At 39.9% G+C, this 22,478-nt stretch overlaps 2 long non-coding RNA genes across 2 annotated transcripts; one reads left to right on the plus strand and one right to left on the minus strand.

The window, feature by feature from the left end:
* Nucleotides 1-3,549: 3,549 nt before the first annotated feature.
* Nucleotides 3,550-4,153, minus strand: LOC141703903 (uncharacterized). Its single transcript, XR_012567744.1, has 3 exons — nucleotides 4,073-4,153; nucleotides 3,774-3,885; nucleotides 3,550-3,610 (listed from the first exon to the last, which is right to left on the minus strand). It is a non-coding gene; the product is annotated as an uncharacterized LOC141703903 (long non-coding RNA).
* Nucleotides 4,154-18,134: 13,981 nt separating this feature from the next.
* Nucleotides 18,135-18,738, plus strand: LOC141703904 (uncharacterized). Its single transcript, XR_012567745.1, has 3 exons — nucleotides 18,135-18,215; nucleotides 18,403-18,514; nucleotides 18,678-18,738. It is a non-coding gene; the product is annotated as an uncharacterized LOC141703904 (long non-coding RNA).
* The last annotated feature ends 3,740 nt before the right edge of the window (nucleotides 18,739-22,478 follow it).

A 22,478-nucleotide genomic window follows, 5' to 3' on the forward strand; every position in this document is an offset into this window, starting at 1 on the left:
ATAATACTCTGCAGGAATAATTATAATGCAACACCATGTTTAAACTGCATAAAGTAAACTAGCTTTGCTCAATATGTTAGACAATATACTGCAAATAATACATCAACACATACAAGTGAACTATAAAACTTAAAAAGCTTGTCTAAATGGGAGCACAATACATCTTGTGTCCATATTTGATCAGAAACAGAACAAAGCATTGAAATTACATATTTCCGTTTGAAAAACTAGACATGCAATTTTTTATAATCATGTACTTACTAGTCCTTTGTAACAGGTGATGTATTCAATTAGCAAAAAAAGATGCGATGTATTTTTTTTATTTTATTAAAATTTCGTGTGAACATGTTATCATTTTCACTATAATGAAATGAACACTGCATGTCTCACTAAATTTCTAAATAACGGAAGATACTACATTGTTTTATATTTCCCTTTTAAAATAATTTCTACTATTGTTATCGTTCCAAGTATGTGGCCCAATACCTCCAACAACTTGTCGCTTTGCATTTGATAAGGTACACGATATAAACCTCACACTCGTAGCAGTTGCAGCAGCCTCTTGAATATGCATTCAAGAAATTGACAAGGTGTACATCATGAATCCAGAAAGAACTTGCACATATATGACAACCATCATGTACTAAGTGAGTATTAGAGCCGAGATGTAGAGTGTTTCTTGCATAGTAGGACCCTCGATTAAAAACTCATGAAAAAATTTGGTTGGTTCAAGAGAGTTTGAGCACACCTATATCTCTTCTTTACACAAAAAATGAGAAATCTAGTTCATTGGGCATCATACCAAAGAATCGAAGATCAGAAGATGGGTGGATAGATACTACATATAGAAAGCACTTATTCAAGTGTGCTATGTCACACCTGCCTTAAAATTTTATTTACTAACTTTGGAGCTTATTATACTGCTGCATGAGTCAGGGAACGGGGTGGGATACCCTAATTCCCGATCCCTGAATTTTTCTTATACTTCCCCCATTCCCCGCCCCGAACCCGGAAAATTCCCCGAATCCCCGACCCGAACGGGGGCGGGGATCGGGTAGGGTCGGGGGGGGGGGGGGGTTTAAATGCCCATCCCTATGCATGACATTCATTTGAAGATTACAAAAACGTAACAGATCTGGATATCGTTTATGTGTGCTGTCTACAGTTATAGTAAAACCAGTATCTTACTCGTGTAATGATTGCAATCCATCACATAGGAAAGTCAATTGCAAGCTTACACAAAAACGTTGTAAATAAAGAAGGAAAACTTTACTACTGAAATAGATATTTCAAACTTAACTTGAAAGTAATTACTATCAAGTCTGACATTTGAAGCGAGCCCAACAGACTTATAACAATTAGCTATGCGATGCATACCAAGTTAACCTTTCATTTATTAACTAAACTGATAACCATAACATAAGTGTACACAAATAAACTTACTAGAAAACATCTACATAGTTCGCAAAGAAACCAAGATTTTTCTATTAATAAACACATTAAAAATTGTGGGGAGTACAATATAAACCTATCAACCACCTATACAACAGATACAAGTTCAGAAACTGCAGTTGTAGAATATTGGGGACTTACATGCACACTATAAACTCGATTGTAAGTTGAAACTGCCTCTTGCATCAATTACCAATTTCATTAATTACGACTAGCTATATTAACTAAAACATGGATGTATTATACACTCAAGTTGCACTATAAAATGGGGGAGTCTCAGACACAAGTATCATGCAAAGTTAATGAACAGAAATACATATATAGAGAGAGAAAGAAAAGAAATTTACAAATTCAGGCACATAATACTGCACTGGAGAAACTTACCAAGTCTTTGTTTGTGATGGTCATCTTTCTGGTGGCGAACCTCAGTATCAGTGCTGCAGCGCGAGACACATGCTGATGAAGGAAGAAGCAATTATGTATGGAAGCAAGGACATAACCACCACTTCCTTTGTTGTGGCTTAGACATGGATGGTTGAAACCATTTCCACCATTTTTGGGAAAAGGTCCTCTCGCTGAAGCTGCTAAACTTAAGAGTATTGTTGGGCTCTTGGAAATCAAAGACGCCATTGGCCTTGCAAATATTCCTGAGGTTAATATAGAAGCAGTAGATGGACCATTACATTGATCCATCTGGGGTACAGCTAAATAAAAATATAAAGTCCTGCTATATGCATTTATACTAGATATATGGCTACATGTTATAATTATACAGTATCATATAATTGTAGTTTGTAGATTGTCGTGTAATCTTATACTCACACTAGAAGTTTGCTTAGCATATACTTAAAACAAGAAATTAGATCATCGAAGATTATATTTAATAAGAACAAGATAAAACACATACTCCTGCATCATAATTATTTTACGAAGAACAAGAAGCCGGTGATCCAACGCCTCTTGGTGTAGCAGTATCTCCCTCGCTCCCTTTACGGGTGTTTGAGTGTGTTTAACAATCCAAAAAAACAAGAATCCGGGGCCAAACAATGAGCCACCAAGAGCAACTTTAGCAATAAAATTTAGACTCCTAATGAGTATCATATTAATAAAGTTCTGGAATTTGTGTCCGCGGTCTAACATATAATACCTATCATATTAATGTAGTCGTGGAATAGGTTGCTAGAATTAATTGAGTTTCCAAAATGTATATTCCAGTGAAACTATTAGAATTTCGGTGGGTAACAAGTAACAACAATTATAGACACTGGTTTCCCAATTTTAGTTAAAATGTAAATGAAGTTTACTATAATATGATTTTAATTAGGAGTATAAACACTGGTTTACTATATATTTACTAGAATATAAAACTACTAGAATAATAATACTATCAAACAATTCCATTTTCTGGACGGTGCCACCGTATACATAAAAATTCCGCTACTTCAGATAGCATATTTTCACAAACATGGCAACAATTAAGCAACAATTAAAACAATGCAATTCAATTTGATACATGTAAATTATAATTCCTTAATTAACATGTTAATTCTAGCCGTGCGAGAATACAATGCAATCAGAAGTCACGATAACTATGATTTGAACTGAGTTGTGAACTTTGTTGCTTCTGGAAAGAATAATAGTAATCCTTCTTAGTCAGAAACCACATCTACTCCTCGTTTCTTCAAGAACTCCTTAGCCTCAACTATGTCCTAAAGAACAACCACGTATTAGGTAACTCCTTAGGTAAGAACAAAATTAATATTATTAGCAATAGCAATCACCCTTGTATGGGCTTCTCTTTTGTATGCACAGAGTCGAAACCGGGACTCCACACAATGCATCATAATTTCATGTATGATGTTAACAATTGACGTGAAAATTATGAAAATTTCTTTACAAAGGAGAAAAGGAACTATAACATTATTTGTTGATTCAGTCTAAACATCAAGCTAGGCTTAAAGATGATTGTACAAAATGAGGTATAATTTAGTTTCACGATTTCATCTGTCCAATATCATATAGTTAATGCCAGATAAAGTGTACGACATGATACCTTCTGTAACAAGACGGACTCTTGTGGACAAGTCGGAAACATCAGCCCGACTCCAACCATTAATAGCCCATAACAGCCTAGTGACACTAGAGAGTATAATGGCAGCTGGAGAAAAAACACAAGCCATTTTAAATTAGTAATCTCACGAATCATTTTAAATTAGTAACCGCACGAATCATTTTTAATTAGTAATCGCACGAATTATACGACAAAAAACAAGCAAATGACTTCGATAACCGATTATTCGTAAATAAAGCAGTTCACCAACCAAGTACAATAACCCTGTGGAAAAATTGATGCCTGCAATAATCCAACACAGATAGCTGACATCACTGCCAGCAATGACATGATTTTCACAATGTGCTCCATTGCATGTGTATCTGCCACGTGTAAGAATCAATTTCAGTTATAACAGTAAAAATGTCATATTGGAAATTAACATTTAGAATTATAGTTCAAATTTTAGTAACCCTAATTTCTTAAATGCCCAAATGAAAACCCGAATTTATATTATAATCCTGACCCGACCCGACCCGCGAACAAATTTTAAGCCCAACTAAGACGCACCTGAACTGACGGAGGTCGCCGCCGGTAGTCGGAGAGGACTGGAGGCTATGCTGCTGCAGTTGTTTTTGTTTTTTTTACGATTTACCCTTTGTTTCAATCCTATGGGTAATATTAAAGGCCAGCCCGTTGGTTTGTCTTTAAGCCCAATCTGTTTATTTCTAGCCCAACCCGTTTGTTAATAGATTAGAAATCCAGGTGCTATTTTTTTGATACGTAATTAATTCATTAGTCAAAAGTAGTACGGTAATTATAAAATTAATCAAAATTTGAAAAATACGTATAAAAATTTAATAAAATATGATCTTCTGTTAGAAATTGTCTTACATCCTTTGTGGGAGGGGCTGATTGCTAATTTATAAGCCGCCAGATAACTCCATTATCACGAGGCCTTTTGGGATGAGTCCAAAAATAAATTTGCGCTCGTTCGGCCCAAAATGGACAATATCATACTAATATGAAGTTAGACCTGCTTAGCAAACTCCAACAAGTGCTATCAGAACTACAGTTATAAATGGTCAAAAAATAATCTCAGACGGTCTCCTATAATGGGCCTAGGAAGAGGCAAATGAGATACCCAAGAATAGACTCAAGAAAAAAGGCAGGTGGGCCTTCAATATGGTTCTCGGGGGGAGTCAGAAAACTAGAAGGATTCCAGTATGGATCTAGGGGGAGCAGACACACAATCAGGTGACAGATTTGGCAACTGTCGAGCCCAATATGTGAAGAAGGAGATTGTTGGGAGTTGTCCCACGTCGTTTGTGGGAGAAGGAGATTGCTAGAATATAAAAAGCCCGTTAACTCTATCAGTATGAGGCCTTTTGGGAGTTACCCAAAAAAAACCGTGTTGACATGGCTCAAAACGGACAATATCATCCTAATGTGGAGTTAGGCGTGCTTAGCAAGCCCAACGAGTGGTATCAGAGCTATGGTTGTAACGGTCCATAACAATCTCATGTGGGCTCATAATGGACCTAGAAAACGCAACAGATGGGCTACCCCATGATGGACTTAAGGGGAAGGCATACGGCCTTCCAGTATGGGCCTAGGGGCAGATAGCCAGATGGACTTTCAATTTGGGTCAAAGGGGGAGGCAGATCACACAATCAAGAGGCAGATCCGACAGGTGTCGAGTCCGATTCGTGAAGGGGGAGATTATTAGGAATTATCCCACATCGTTTGTAGAGGGGCTGATTGGTAGTTTATAAGCCGCTAGGTAACTCCATTAGCATGAGGCATGTTGGGATGAGCCCCAAAATAAATCTGCGCGGACTCGGCCTAAAGCGGATAATATCATACTAATGTGGAGTTAGACCTACTTAGCAAGCCCTAACATCTTCTTCATCCAAATTATGATCGTCAATTAGATTTTCATTTGTGGTATACAAGTGAAGTACTTCTGTAACACCCCCAGATCCGGGGTCAGGGATCCGGGTCGTCACGGTCTTTCTTTCCACAATATCACTTCACTTAATTAACAATAAATAAATTCATGTTGTGACCCCACAATAACACACCCCACAACCCGTTATAGTCTCAGAGATGAAATTGAAAGAAGTACAAGTATTTGAATCCACAATTTAAAAGTTATTACAACCCAAAAATGATTACTTGATAAGTTTACAATTAATTGCCATTATCTGCCACAAGTTATTATACATAATTGATTCCCAAAGGTAGAAGGTCTGATCTACAAATAGATCTACCTTTGCAGCTATAGCAGCTATGATCTCAACGGGAAGGCGCGGGGCGCTTCCCACGCTCTTGCGCTGGGTCTGCTTGAGTCTGGCCATCTTTCCTAACTGTTGTTGTGTGATGAAGAAATAAAGCAAGAGTGAGCATTACAGCTCGCAAGATAATATATAGTGTAAACAATAACGCAAGCATCTAAATGGATAACTTGCTGGAAACCTTTATCAGGTGAAAGATAATTACTTACTGGATATAAGCAAAACAAGGGATGAAGTTATCAAATACTTCACTATACTTATATCATTTATAAAGCTACTTGAACTACCACTGTTCAAAGTATTATAGGTTTCAAAAGGTCATCACATAGATGAGACCACAAGTTAAGACTTGAATAGATTCAATCTTTGAAATATTATTGAATGAAATAAAGTTACGAGATACTTTATTTAGTCCCGATATATATTCACATATATATCTCTTAAACATTTGCTTGGAACCTCTGTTATGTAAAGTATGAACAGAGTTTGTAACATCCAATGAAATTTGGAAAGGAAAAGAATTTTGGCATAAACCCGATATCTTGCTGATCAGGAAAAGATACCAATAAGTAACCTTTTCTACTAGTAGATGGATGAATCCCCTACCGGTCATCACCCTGGCCTCATTGAAACCTTGTGCTGGACCGCCACCCGGCCTCTTACGCGTTGATGGACTGCCACCCAGCCACTTACACTTTGATAGACCGTACCCCGGCCTGTCGCTTATGCCGACTCAATTAGATGGGCTTACTTCCCGAACATTGGGTAAGTAATCAATTCATTTGTTTTCTCAAAACAGCAACCACGTTGCGGATGTAAAATACACCACAGAGCTGGATCCCCCAGGTTTTGAGCGAGTATTTAAATCCCCTTTGAAAGGAAGATCTTAAATAAAAATGAGTTTTGGGGTCCACTCTAACTTTAAAAATCATTTTGAAGACTCGAAAACATTTTTTAAGAATGTTTGGAGTACTGCTGATTTATTAAAATAAATCAGTCCCGATTTATGTCTTTGGTCCTTTGGACCACTTCGGGTCCGAGCATCTTCCGCTCCCCTACTTCATCCCAGTATAAGGGAGATCAACACCTTCTTCCGTACAGGGCCTCATAAGGTGGCATTCCGAAGCTAGTATGAAAGCTATTGTTATAAGAAAACTCGATCAACGGCAAGTGATCATCCCAACTTCCTTTAAAGTCTATTGCACAGACTCTCAATATATCCTCTAGTGTCTGGATGGTCCTTTCACTCTGCCCATCCGTCTGGGGATGGTACGCGGTACTCATTTTTAACTTGGTCCTTGCACATTCTTGAAAGCTCCTCCAAAATCTGGAGTTGAACCTGGGGTCTCGATCTGAGACAATGGACGCTGGGACTCCATGTCGCGTCACTATTTCCTTAAGGTAAATGTCCACCAGTCTATCGACTGTGTATCTCTCCTTGATAGGAATGAAATGAGCTGACTTTGTCAGTCGGTCTATAATTACCCATATGGCATCATGATTGGCTTTCGTCCTGGAAAGCCTACAACAAAATCCATCGCTATCTGTTCCCATTTCCACTCGGAAATCCCAGGGGTCGTAAAGTCCACTGGGTCTCTGGTGTTCTGCCTTTACTCTTTGGCAAGTCAAACATTTGCTTACCCATTCTGCTACGTCCCACTTCATGTTGGGCCACCAGTAATATTCCTTCAATCTCTATACATCTTGGTGCTTCCCGGGTGAATTGGAATACCTTGAACTATGACTTTCATCCAAAATCTCGTCTTAAGTTCTTGAACATTCGAAACCCAAATCCTGTAGGAATACCTCATTATCGCCTTATTGTCTCTCTCAATATGGATCTCTTCTCCAGTCATTGACTCTCTGCCCTCATTCATCATTCTTTCTTGGCACAACCTAATCTTTTCTAATAACTCTGGCTGCATTGATATCTCAAACAGCTTTTCAGTTCCGGTTCCGGTTACCTTTCCTTCTATTTCCATTCTTTCGAAATCCCTGATTAATTCCTCCGAAGTCATTAACATTCTGAGCCTTTCCTTCCTACTGAGGGAATCAGCCACCACATTGGCTTTCCCCGGATGATAGAGAATCTCACAATCATAGTCCTTGATTAGTTCTAACCATCTCCTCTGGCGCATGTTGAGCCCTTTCTGCGTAAATATGTACTTGAGGCTCTTATGGTCTGTGAAAATCTCGCACTTCTCTCCATACAAGTAGTGCTTCCAAATTTTTAAGGCAAAAACTATTGCCGCGAGCTCAAGGTCATGAGTAGGATATCTAATCTCGTATTCCTTCAGTTGTCTTGACGCATACGCAATCACTTTACCGTGCTGCATAAGCACACACCCTAATCCTTTGTGCGACGCGTCACTATATATCACAAAATCTCCTTTTCCGTCTGGCAATGCCAACACCGGGGCCGTTACCAACCTTTTCTTTAGTTCCTGAAAACTGTTCTCCGTATTTCTCCGTCCATTCAAACTTCTCTGTCTTACGAGTAAGTCGTGGTCAAAGGGGCTGCGATCTTCGCAAAGTCCTGCACAAATCTACGATAGTAGCCGGCCAATCCTATGAAACTCCTTACCTCTGTGGGTGTGGTTGGCCTTTCCCAATTTGAGACCGCCTCTATCTTAGAGGGGTCGACCAATACTCCTTCTTTATTGATCACATGTCCTAAAAACTGTACTTCATTCCGCCAGAATTCACAACTTCGAGAATTTGGCATAAAACTGTTCCTCTCTGAGTATTCCTAGAGCTTTCCTCAAATGCTCTGCATGTTCTGCCTCAGTCCTTGAGTAGATCAAAATATCATCAATAAAAACTATCACACACTTGTCCAAGTACTTCTTAAATACTCTATTCATTAAATCCATGAAAGCCGCTGGGGCGTTGGTTAATCCAAAGGACATTACCAAGAACTCATAATGCCCATACCTGGTACGAACGCTGTCTTGGGGATATCTTCGGGTTTAATCTTTAGTTGGTGATATCCAGTTCTCAGGTCAATCTTGGAAAAAAACACAGCATCCTTTAGCTGGTCGAACAGATCATCTATTCTAGGTAACGGGTACCTGTTCTTTATGGTTAGCTTGTTCAACTCTCGATAGTCGATGCACAGCCTCATGCTCCCATCTTCTTCTTAACAAATAAAACTGGTGCTCCCCACGGAGACAACTAGGTCTTATCATACCCTTATCTAAGAGTTCCTGCAATTGGATAGCTAATTCTTTCATTTCTAACGGGGCTAACCGGTAAGGTGCTTTGAAACTGGCGCCATCCCTGGGGCCAACTCAATAGCAAATTTAATCACTCTATCGGGTGGTAATCCCGGAAGGTCTTGTGGGAATACATCTTCGAATTCGTTGACTACTGGAATATCTTGTAAGTTGGGCACCTCCTTTTGTGTGTCTACCACATAGGCTAGGTAAGCCTCGTTCCTTTTCGTAGCATCCTTCTGGCCTGGGCCATGGTAAAAAATTTCTGCGTCTGCCTCTTTCCCCTAAATATGACTTCTTTCTTTCCTGGAATATTCAACTTAACTTTCTTCCCTTTACAGTCTATCTGAGCATCATTGCTAGATAGCCAGTCCATTCCCAAAATTATATCAAATTCCCCTAACTTAAAAGGAATCAGATCAACATTGAAAGATTGTTCCCCTATGCCTAACTCACAGGCGGGGTGAATCAGATTAACAAGAATAACTTCATGGTTGGCTATTTCTACTTGTAAGGGCTCTATCAAGGGTTCAACTTTAAGTCTTAATTTACGCGCAAAGTCCCTTGATATAAAAGATTTAGTTGCTCCTGAATCAAATAAAATGTTTGCACTGACTGAATTTAGAGAAAGGGTACCTGCTATCACATCTGAATGTTTCATAGCATCCTGGACTGTCATGTTGAAAGTCCTTGCAGTAGGTGGCTTATTAGAAGCAGCCCTGCTTGCTCCCGAAGCTGCTGGTTTGTTCATTGGGCATTCCCTCTTCCAATGACCCGGCATCCACACTGATGACAAGTGGTGGTTGGGCGGGTAATGGGGGTTGGCGAAGTGCACTTGTCTGAATAGTGACCCTCTCGACCACACTTGAAGCAGATTACCGGCTTTCCTTTACACTCCCCAGAATGCATCCTTCCACAAGTGTTACAGGCTGGCAATGGGGGTCGACACTGGTTGGAATAGGACATTCTTGACTTCTGGCCGCTCTGGCTCATATTCACGCTCATTGGTCGCTTAAACCCAGTGTTCTTTCCCGGTAGGGACACTGCTCCTCGATTAAATCTAATTGGGAAGCTCCTTCATGCGGAACCCCCACCCATGCTCATACTTTTCCTCTTTATTCCCTTCTTCTCTCTTTCCTTCTGCATCTGTTCACTTCCGGCTTCTACAATTGTTGCCTTTTGCACCAGAGTGGCATAATCCGTAAGCTCAAGGATTGCCACCCTATTCTGAATCCACGGTTTCAGTCCCTGCTGAAACCTCCTAGCTTTCTTTTCCTCGGTACTCACAAATTTCGGCACAAACCTTGATAACTCAGTAAATTTCGCTTCGTACTCTGCTACAGATAAGTTATTCTGCTTTAGCTCCAGGAACTTGAGCTCCATCTGGTTTTCCATAAATCTCGGGAAATACTTTCCCAAAACAACTGACTGAATCTCTCCCAGGTTATGATAGCATCTGTCTCCATGTTTTTCTTGGCCTCCCACCAGTAGTTGGCCTCTCCTTTCAGAAGGTAGGTAGCAAATACAGTCTTCTGCGCCTCATCGGTACTCAAAATCTCAAAGGATTTCTCCATTTCCTTTAACCATGCCCTTGCCTCAACTGGGTCGGCTGATCCGTGGAACTCAGGAGGGCTTAAGGGACTTAAAAGCCCTGAAAGAGTTTGCCACAGCATTGTTATTTCCTTGAGGGGGTGGGTTGGGTTGACGTTCCAAGTTCTGCCTTAGTAGTTGCATGAACTGGCCCATGGGATCCATGTCTGGGTTTGGTATTGGTTGCTCAACCTCAGTTTCTCCTTCCTCAGCCTCTATCACAAATCCCTCAACATTATATGTTTCCTCTTCTCTTAATACAGGAGTCATTATGTTCAACATAATCCTCATCTTCCTCTTCACTGTGTTCCTGGTTCCTATCGTCCTGGTTATGGCTTTCCCTGGTCCTCAGATCCAGGGTTCGCCCTAGTTTCAATCTTTCTTGGCGGCATGCTACTGATAATAAAAAAAATATTGGGAAATTCAACGTTAGGTCACAATCATACACAACATTGTGCCTTGCACAACTCTATAATGGGGAGAATGTATCTCGCAATTCTAATGTTTTATGACAGTTCTAATAAGAAGTGCAGTAATTATTACTGCACTTCTTATTAGAACTGTCATAAAACATTAGAATTGCGAGATACATTCTCCCCATTATAGAGTTGTGCAAGGCACAATGTTGTGTATGATTGTGACCTAACGTTGAATTTCCCAATATTTTTTTTATTATCAGTAGCATGCCGCCAAGAAAGATTGAAACTAGGGCGAACCCTGGATCTGAGGACCAGGGAAGCCATAACCAGGACGATAGGAACCAGGAACACAGTGAAGAGGAAGATGAGGATTATGTTGAACATAATGACTCCCTGTATTAAGAGGAAGAGGAAACATATAATGTTGAGGGATTTGTGATAGAGGCTGAGGAAGGAGAAACTGAGGTTGAGCAACCAATACCAAACCCAGACATGGATCCCATGGGCCAGTTCATGCAACTACTAAGGCAGAACTTGGAACGTCAACCCAACCCACCCCCTCAAGGAAATAACAATGCTGTTGGCAAACTCTTTCAGGGCTTTTAAGTCCCTTAAGCCCTCCTGAGTTCCACGGATCAGCCGACCCAGTTGAGGCAAGGGCATGGTTAAAGGAAATGGAGAAATCCTTTGAGATTTTGAGTACCGATGAGGCGCAGAAGACTGTATTTGCTACCTACCTTCTGAAAGGAGAGGCCAACTACTGGTGGGAGGCCAAGAAAAACATGGAGACAGATGCTATCATAACCTGGGAGAGATTCAGTCAGTTGTTTTTGGGGAAGTATTTCCCGAGATTTATGGAAAACCAGATGGAGCTCAAGTTCCTGGAGCTAAAGCAGAATAACTTATCTGTAGCAGAGTACGAAGCGAAATTACTGAGTTATCAAGGTTTGTGCCGAAATTTGTGAGTACCGAGGAAAAGAAAGCTAGGAGGTTTCAGCAGGACTGAAACCGTGGATTCAGAATAGGGTGGCAATCCTTGAGCTTACGGATTATGCCACTCTGGTGCAAAAGGCAACAATTGTAGAAGCCGGAAGTGAACAGATGCAGAAGGAAGAGAGAAGAAGGGAATAAGAGGAAAAGTATGAGCATGGGTGGGGGTTCGCATGAAGGAGCTTCCCAATTAGATTTAATCGAGGAGCAGTGTCCCTACCGGGAAAGAACACTGGGTTTAAGCGACCAATGAGCGTGAATATGAGCCAGAGCGGCCAGAAGTCAAGAATGTCCTATTCCAACCAGTGTCGACCCCCATTGCCAGCCTGTAACACTTGTGGAAGGATGCATTCTGGGGAGTGTAAAGGAAAGCCGGTAATCTGCTTCAAGTGTGGTCGAGAGGGTCACTATTCAGACAAGTGCACTTCGCCAACCCCCATTACCCGCCCAACCACCACTTGTCATCAGTGTGGATGCCCGGGTCATTGGAAGAGGGAATGCCCAATGAACAAACCAGCAGCTTCGGGAGCAAGCAGGGCTGCTTCTAATAAGCCACCTACTGCAAGGACTTTCAACATGACAGTCCAGGATGCTATGAAACATTCAGATGTGATAGCAGGTACCCTTTCTCTAAATTCAGTCAGTGCAAACATTTTATTTGATTCAGGAGCAACTAAATCTTTTATATCAAGGGACTTTGCGCGTAAATTAAGACTTAAAGTTGAACCCTTGATAGAGCCCTTACAAGTAGAAATAGCCAACCATGAAGTTATTCTTGTTAATCTGATTCACCCCGCCTGTGAGTTAGGCATAGGGGAACAATCTTTCAATGTTGATCTGATTCCTTTTAAGTTAGGGGAATTTGATATAATTTTGGGAATGGACTGGCTATCTAGCAATGATGCTCAGATAGACTGTAAAGGGAAGAAAGTTAAGTTGAATATTCCAGGAAAGAAAGAAGTCATATTTAGGGGAAAGAGGCAGACGCAGAAATTTTTACCATGGCCCAGGCCAGAAGGATGCTACGAAAGGAAACGAGGCTTACCTAGCCTATGTGGTAGACACACAAAAGGAGGTGCCCAACTTACAAGATATTCCAGTAGTCAACGAATTCGAAGATGTATTCCCACAAGACCTTCCGGGATTACCACCCGATAGAGTGATTAAATTTGCTATTGAGTTGGCCCCAGGGATGGCGCCAGTTTCAAAAGCACCTTACCGGTTAGCCCCGTTAGAAATGAAAGAATTAGCTATCCAATTGCAGGAACTCTTAGATAAGGGTATGATAAGACCTAGTATGTCTCCGTGGGGAGCACCAGTTTTATTTGTTAAGAAGAAAGATGGGAGCATGAGGCTGTGCATCGACTATCGAGAGTTGAACAAGCTAACCATAAAGAACAGGTACCCGTTACCTAGAATAGATGATCTGTTCGACCAGCTAAAGGATGCTGTGTTTTTTTCCAAGATTGACCTGAGAACTGGATATCACCAACTAAAGATTAAACCCGAAGATATCCCCAAGACAGCGTTTCGTACCAGGTATGGGCATTATGAGTTCTTGGTAATGTCCTTTGGATTAACCAACGCCCCAGCGGCTTTCATGGATTTAATGAATAGAGTATTTAAGAAGTACTTGGACAAGTGTGTGATAGTTTTTATTGATGATATTTTGATCTACTCAAGGACTGAGGCAGAACATGCAGAGCATTTGAGGAAAGCTCTAGGAATACTCAGAGAGGAACAGTTTTATGCCAAATTCTCGAAGTGTGAATTCTGGCGGAATGAAGTACAGTTTTTAGGACATGTGATCAATAAAGAAGGAGTATTGGTCGACCCCTCTAAGATAGAGGCGGTCTCAAATTGGGAAAGGCCAACCACACCCACAGAGGTAAGGAGTTTCATAGGATTGGCCGGCTACTATCGTAGATTTGTGCAGGACTTGCGAAGATCGCAGCCCCTTTGACACGACTTACTCGTAAGACAGAGAAGTTTGAATGGACGGAGAAATACGAGAACAGTTTTCAGGAACTAAAGAAAAGGTTGGTAACGGCCCCGGTGTTGGCATTGCCAGACGGAAAAGGAGATTTTGTGATATATAGTGACGCGTCGCACAAAGGATTAGGGTGTGTGCTTATGCAGCACGGTAAAGTGATTGCGTATGCGTCAAGACAACTGAAGGAATACGAGATTAGATATCCTACTCATGACCTTGAGCTCGCGGCAATAGTTTTTGCCTTAAAAATTTGGAAGCACTACTTGTATGGAGAGAAGTGCGAGATTTTCACAGACCATAAGAGCCTCAAGTACATATTTACGCAGAAAGGGCTCAACATGCGCCAGAGGAGATGGTTAGAACTAATCAAGGACTATGATTGTGAGATTCTCTATCATCCGGGGAAAGCCAATGTGGTGGCTGATTCCCTCAGTAGGAAGGAAAGGCTCAGAATGTTAATGACTTCGGAGGAATTAATCAGGGATTTCGAAAGAATGGAAATAGAAGGAAAGGTAACCGGAACCGGAACTGAAAAGCTGTTTGAGATATCAATGCAGCCAGAGTTATTAGAAAAGATTAGGTTGTGCCAAGAAAGAATGATGAATGAGGGCAGAGAGTCAATGACTGGAGAAGAGATCCATATTGAGAGAGACAATAAGGCGATAATGAGGTATTCCTACAGGATTTGGGTTTCGAATGTTCAAGAACTTAAAGACGAGATTTTGGATGAAAGTCATAGTTCAAGGTATTCCATTCACCCGGGAAGCACCAAGATGTATAGAGATTTGAAGGAATATTACTGGTGGCCCAACATGAAGAGGGACGTAGCAGAATGGGTAAGCAAATGGTTTGACTTGCCAAAGGAGTAAAGGCAGAGCACCAGAGACCCAGTGGACTTTTACGACCCCTGGAGATTCCGAAGTGGAATGGGAAACAGATAGCGATGGATTTTGTGTAGGCTTGCCAAGGACGAAAGCCAATCATGACGCCATATTGGGTAATTATAGACCGACTGACAAAGTCAGCTCATTTCATTCCTATCAAGGAGAGATACACAGTCGATAGACTGGTGGACATTTACCTTAAGGAAATAGTGACGCGACATGGAGTCCCAGCGTCCATTGTCTCAGATCGAGACCCCAGGTTCAACTCCAGATTTTGGAGGAGCTTTCAAGAATGTGCAAGGACCAAGTTAAAAATGAGTACCGCGTACCATCCCCAGACGGATGGGCAGAGTGAAAGGACCATCCAGACACTAGAGGATATATTGAGAGTCTGTGCAATAGACTTTAAAGGAAGTTGGGATGATCACTTGCCGTTGATCGAGTTTTCTTATAACAATAGCTTTCATACTAGCTTCGGAATGCCACCTTATGAGGCCCTGTACGGAAGAAGGTGTTGATCTCCCTTATACTGGGATGAAGTAGGGGAGCGGAAGATGCTCGGACCCGAAGTGGTCCAAAGGACCAAAGACATAAATCGGGACTGATTTATTTTAATAAATCAGCAGTACTCCAAACATTCTTAAAAAATGTTTTCGAGTCTTCAAAATGATTTTTAAAGTTAGAGTGGACCCCAAAACTCATTTTTATTTAAGATCTTCCTTTCAAAGGGGATTTAAATACTCGCTCAAAACCTGGGGGATCCAGCTCTGTGGTGTATTTTACATCCGCAACGTGGTTGCTGTTTTGAGAAAACAAATGAATTGATTACTTACCCAATGTTCGGGAAGTAAGCCCATCTAATTGAGTCGGCATAAGCGACAGGCCGGGGTACGGTCTATCAAAGTGTAAGTGGCTGGGTGGCAGTCCATCAACGCGTAAGAGGCCGGGTGGCGGTCCAGCACAAGGTTTCAATGAGGCCAGGGTGATGACCGGTAGGGGATTCATCCATCTACTAGTAGAAAAGGTTACTTATTGGTATCTTTTCCTGATCAGCAAGATATCGGGTTTATGCCAAAATTCTTTTCCTTTCCAAATTTCATTGGATGTTACAAACTCTGTTCATACTTTACATAACAGAGGTTCCAAGCAAATGTTTAAGAGATATATATGTGAATATATATCGGGACTAAATAAAGTATCTCGTAACTTTATTTCATTCAATAATATTTCAAAGATTGAATCTATTCAAGTCTTAACTTGTGGTCTCATCTATGTGATGACCTTTTGAAACCTATAATACTTTGAACAGTGGTAGTTCAAGTAGCTTTATAAATGATATAAGTATAGTGAAGTATTTGATAACTTCATCCCTTGTTTTGCTTATATCCAGTAAGTAATTATCTTTCACCTGATAAAGGTTTCCAGCAAGTTATCCATTTAGATGCTTGCGTTATTGTTTACACTATATATTATCTTGCGAGCTGTAATGCTCACTCTTGCTTTATTTCTTCATCACACAACAACAGTTAGGAAAGATGGCCAGACTCAAGCAGACCCAGCGCAAGAGCGTGGGAAGCGCCCCGCGCCTTCCCGTTGAGATCATAGCTGCTATAGCTGCAAAGGTAGATCTATTTGTAGATCAGACCTTCTACCTTTGGGAATCAATTATGTATAATAACTTGTGGCAGATAATGGCAATTAATTGTAAACTTATCAAGTAATCATTTTTGGGTTGTAATAACTTTTAAATTGTGGATTCAAATACTTGTACTTCTTTCAATTTCATCTCTGAGACTATAACGGGTTGTGGGGTGTGTTATTGTGGGGTCACAACATGAATTTATTTATTGTTAATTAAGTGAAGTGATATTGTGGAAAGAAAGACCGTGACGACCCGGATCCCTGACCCCGGATCTGGGGGTGTTACAGAAGTACTTCACTTGTATACCACAAATGAAAATCTAATTGACGATCATAATTTGGATGAAGAAGATGTTAGGGCTTGCTAAGTAGGTCTAACTCCACATTAGTATGATATTATCCGCTTTAGGCCGAGTCCGCGCAGATTTATTTTGGGGCTCATCCCAACATGCCTCATGCTAATGGAGTTACCTAGCGGCTTATAAACTACCAATCAGCCCCTCTACAAACGATGTGGGATAATTCCTAATAATCTCCCCCTTCACGAATCGGACTCGACACCTGTCGGATCTGCCTCTTGATTGTGTGATCTGCCTCCCCCTTTGACCCAAATTGAAAGTCCATCTGGCTATCTGCCCCTAGGCCCATACTGGAAGGCCGTATGCCTTCCCCTTAAGTCCATCATGGGGTAGCCCATCTGTTGCGTTTTCTAGGTCCATTATGAGCCCACATGAGATTGTTATGGACCGTTACAACCATAGCTCTGATACCACTCGTTGGGCTTGCTAAGCACGCCTAACTCCACATTAGGATGATATTGTCCGTTTTGAGCCATGTCAACACGGTTTTTTTTGGGTAACTCCCAAAAGGCCTCATACTGATAGAGTTAACGGGCTTTTTATATTCTAGCAATCTCCTTCTCCCACAAACGACGTGGGACAACTCCCAACAATCTCCTTCTTCACATATTGGGCTCGACAGTTGCCAAATCTGTCACCTGATTGTGTGTCTGCTCCCCCTAGATCCATACTGGAATCCTTCTAGTTTTCTGACTCCCCCCGAGAACCATATTGAAGGCCCACCTGCCTTTTTTCTTGAGTCTATTCTTGGGTATCTCATTTGCCTCTTCCTAGGCCCATTATAGGAGACCGTCTGAGATTATTTTTTGACCATTTATAACTGTAGTTCTGATAGCACTTGTTGGAGTTTGCTAAGCAGGTCTAACTTCATATTAGTATGATATTGTCCATTTTGGGCCGAACGAGCGCAAATTTATTTTTGGACTCATCCCAAAAGGCCTCGTGATAATGGAGTTATCTGGCGGCTTATAAATTAGCAATCAGCCCCTCCCACAAAGGATGTAAGACAATTTCTAACAGAAGATCATATTTTATTAAATTTTTATACGTATTTTTCAAATTTTGATTAATTTTATAATTACCGTACTACTTTTGACTAATGAATTAATTACGTATCAAAAAAATAGCACCTGGATTTCTAATCTATTAACAAACGGGTTGGGCTAGAAATAAACAGATTGGGCTTAAAGACAAACCAACGGGCTGGCCTTTAATATTACCCATAGGATTGAAACAAAGGGTAAATCGTAAAAAAAACAAAAACAACTGCAGCAGCATAGCCTCCAGTCCTCTCCGACTACCGGCGGCGACCTCCGTCAGTTCAGGTGCGTCTTAGTTGGGCTTAAAATTTGTTCGCGGGTCGGGTCGGGTCAGGATTATAATATAAATTCGGGTTTTCATTTGGGCATTTAAGAAATTAGGGTTACTAAAATTTGAACTATAATTCTAAATGTTAATTTCCAATATGACATTTTTACTGTTATAACTGAAATTGATTCTTACACGTGGCAGATACACATGCAATGGAGCACATTGTGAAAATCATGTCATTGCTGGCAGTGATGTCAGCTATCTGTGTTGGATTATTGCAGGCATCAATTTTTCCACAGGGTTATTGTACTTGGTTGGTGAACTGCTTTATTTACGAATAATCGGTTATCGAAGTCATTTGCTTGTTTTTTGTCGTATAATTCGTGCGATTACTAATTAAAAATGATTCGTGCGGTTACTAATTTAAAATGATTCGTGAGATTACTAATTTAAAATGGCTTGTGTTTTTTCTCCAGCTGCCATTATACTCTCTAGTGTCACTAGGCTGTTATGGGCTATTAATGGTTGGAGTCGGGCTGATGTTTCCGACTTGTCCACAAGAGTCCGTCTTGTTACAGAAGGTATCATGTCGTACACTTTATCTGGCATTAACTATATGATATTGGACAGATGAAATCGTGAAACTAAATTATACCTCATTTTGTACAATCATCTTTAAGCCTAGCTTGATGTTTAGACTGAATCAACAAATAATGTTATAGTTCCTTTTCTCCTTTGTAAAGAAATTTTCATAATTTTCACGTCAATTGTTAACATCATACATGAAATTATGATGCATTGTGTGGAGTCCCGGTTTCGACTCTGTGCATACAAAAGAGAAGCCCATACAAGGGTGATTGCTATTGCTAATAATATTAATTTTGTTCTTACCTAAGGAGTTACCTAATACGTGGTTGTTCTTTAGGACATAGTTGAGGCTAAGGAGTTCTTGAAGAAACGAGGAGTAGATGTGGTTTCTGACTAAGAAGGATTACTATTATTCTTTCCAGAAGCAACAAAGTTCACAACTCAGTTCAAATCATAGTTATCGTGACTTCTGATTGCATTGTATTCTCGCACGGCTAGAATTAACATGTTAATTAAGGAATTATAATTTACATGTATCAAATTGAATTGCATTGTTTTAATTGTTGCTTAATTGTTGCCATGTTTGTGAAAATATGCTATCTGAAGTAGCGGAATTTTTATGTATACGGTGGCACCGTCCAGAAAATGGAATTGTTTGATAGTATTATTATTCTAGTAGTTTTATATTCTAGTAAATATATAGTAAACCAGTGTTTATACTCCTAATTAAAATCATATTATAGTAAACTTCATTTACATTTTAACTAAAATTGGGAAACCAGTGTCTATAATTGTTGTTACTTGTTACCCACCGAAATTCTAATAGTTTCACTGGAATATACATTTTGGAAACTCAATTAATTCTAGCAACCTATTCCACGACTACATTAATATGATAGGTATTATATGTTAGACCGCGGACACAAATTCCAGAACTTTATTAATATGATACTCATTAGGAGTCTAAATTTTATTGCTAAAGTTGCTCTTGGTGGCTCATTGTTTGGCCCCGGATTCTTGTTTTTTTGGATTGTTAAACACACTCAAACACCCGTAAAGGGAGCGAGGGAGATACTGCTACACCAAGAGGCGTTGGATCACCGGCTTCTTGTTCTTCGTAAAATAATTATGATGCAGGAGTATGTGTTTTATCTTGTTCTTATTAAATATAATCTTCGATGATCTAATTTCTTGTTTTAAGTATATGCTAAGCAAACTTCTAGTGTGAGTATAAGATTACACGACAATCTACAAACTACAATTATATGATACTGTATAATTATAACATGTAGCCATATATCTAGTATAAATGCATATAGCAGGACTTTATATTTTTATTTAGCTGTACCCCAGATGGATCAATGTAATGGTCCATCTACTGCTTCTATATTAACCTCAGGAATATTTGCAAGGCCAATGGCGTCTTTGATTTCCAAGAGCCCAACAATACTCTTAAGTTTAGCAGCTTCAGCGAGAGGACCTTTTCCCAAAAATGGTGGAAATGGTTTCAACCATCCATGTCTAAGCCACAACAAAGGAAGTGGTGGTTATGTCCTTGCTTCCATACATAATTGCTTCTTCCTTCATCAGCATGTGTCTCGCGCTGCAGCACTGATACTGAGGTTCGCCACCAGAAAGATGACCATCACAAACAAAGACTTGGTAAGTTTCTCCAGTGCAGTATTATGTGCCTGAATTTGTAAATTTCTTTTCTTTCTCTCTCTATATATGTATTTCTGTTCATTAACTTTGCATGATACTTGTGTCTGAGACTCCCCCATTTTATAGTGCAACTTGAGTGTATAATACATCCATGTTTTAGTTAATATAGCTAGTCGTAATTAATGAAATTGGTAATTGATGCAAGAGGCAGTTTCAACTTACAATCGAGTTTATAGTGTGCATGTAAGTCCCCAATATTCTACAACTGCAGTTTCTGAACTTGTATCTGTTGTATAGGTGGTTGATAGGTTTATATTGTACTCCCCACAATTTTTAATGTGTTTATTAATAGAAAAATCTTGGTTTCTTTGCGAACTATGTAGATGTTTTCTAGTAAGTTTATTTGTGTACACTTATGTTATGGTTATCAGTTTAGTTAATAAATGAAAGGTTAACTTGGTATGCATCGCATAGCTAATTGTTATAAGTCTGTTGGGCTCGCTTCAAATGTCAGACTTGATAGTAATTACTTTCAAGTTAAGTTTGAAATATCTATTTCAGTAGTAAAGTTTTCCTTCTTTATTTACAACGTTTTTGTGTAAGCTTGCAATTGACTTTCCTATGTGATGGATTGCAATCATTACACGAGTAAGATACTGGTTTTACTATAACTGTAGACAGCACACATAAACGATATCCAGATCTGTTACGTTTTTGTAATCTTCAAATGAATGTCATGCATAGGGATGGGCATTTAAACCCCCCCCCCCCCCCGACCCTACCCGATCCCCGCCCCCGTTCGGGTCGGGGATTCGGGGAATTTTCCGGGTTCGGGGCGGGGAATGGGGGAAGTATAAGAAAAATTCAGGGATCGGGAATTAGGGTATCCCACCCCGTTCCCTGACTCATGCAGCAGTATAATAAGCTCCAAAGTTAGTAAATAAAATTTTAAGGCAGGTGTGACATAGCACACTTGAATAAGTGCTTTCTATATGTAGTATCTATCCACCCATCTTCTGATCTTCGATTCTTTGGTATGATGCCCAATGAACTAGATTTCTCATTTTTTGTGTAAAGAAGAGATATAGGTGTGCTCAAACTCTCTTGAACCAACCAAATTTTTTCATGAGTTTTTAATCGAGGGTCCTACTATGCAAGAAACACTCTACATCTCGGCTCTAATACTCACTTAGTACATGATGGTTGTCATATATGTGCAAGTTCTTTCTGGATTCATGATGTACACCTTGTCAATTTCTTGAATGCATATTCAAGAGGCTGCTGCAACTGCTACGAGTGTGAGGTTTATATCGTGTACCTTATCAAATGCAAAGCGACAAGTTGTTGGAGGTATTGGGCCACATACTTGGAACGATAACAATAGTAGAAATTATTTTAAAAGGGAAATATAAAACAATGTAGTATCTTCCGTTATTTAGAAATTTAGTGAGACATGCAGTGTTCATTTCATTATAGTGAAAATGATAACATGTTCACACGAAATTTTAATAAAATAAAAAAAATACATCGCATCTTTTTTTGCTAATTGAATACATCACCTGTTACAAAGGACTAGTAAGTACATGATTATAAAAAATTGCATGTCTAGTTTTTCAAACGGAAATATGTAATTTCAATGCTTTGTTCTGTTTCTGATCAAATATGGACACAAGATGTATTGTGCTCCCATTTAGACAAGCTTTTTAAGTTTTATAGTTCACTTGTATGTGTTGATGTATTATTTGCAGTATATTGTCTAACATATTGAGCAAAGCTAGTTTACTTTATGCAGTTTAAACATGGTGTTGCATTATAATTATTCCTGCAGAGTATTATTCCCCCTGGTTAGATAAACAGCTCCTTGCAGCGTGTTTCTTATGTGAAGATAGGGAAGGGGAATCGGATTTTGAAGTCAAAGTTTCAAGCCATTTATGCAAATCTGGCTGTGGAATGCATGCATGCATCGTGCCGTTGGTGGTAAATGTATTACTCGAGTCGGGCCTCAACCTCTACAGATGAACAGAAGA

The sequence above is a fragment of the Apium graveolens genome, unplaced genomic scaffold (genome assembly GCF_009905375.1).
Source record: "Apium graveolens cultivar Ventura unplaced genomic scaffold, ASM990537v1 ctg7190, whole genome shotgun sequence".
Taxonomy (NCBI): domain Eukaryota; kingdom Viridiplantae; phylum Streptophyta; class Magnoliopsida; order Apiales; family Apiaceae; genus Apium; species Apium graveolens.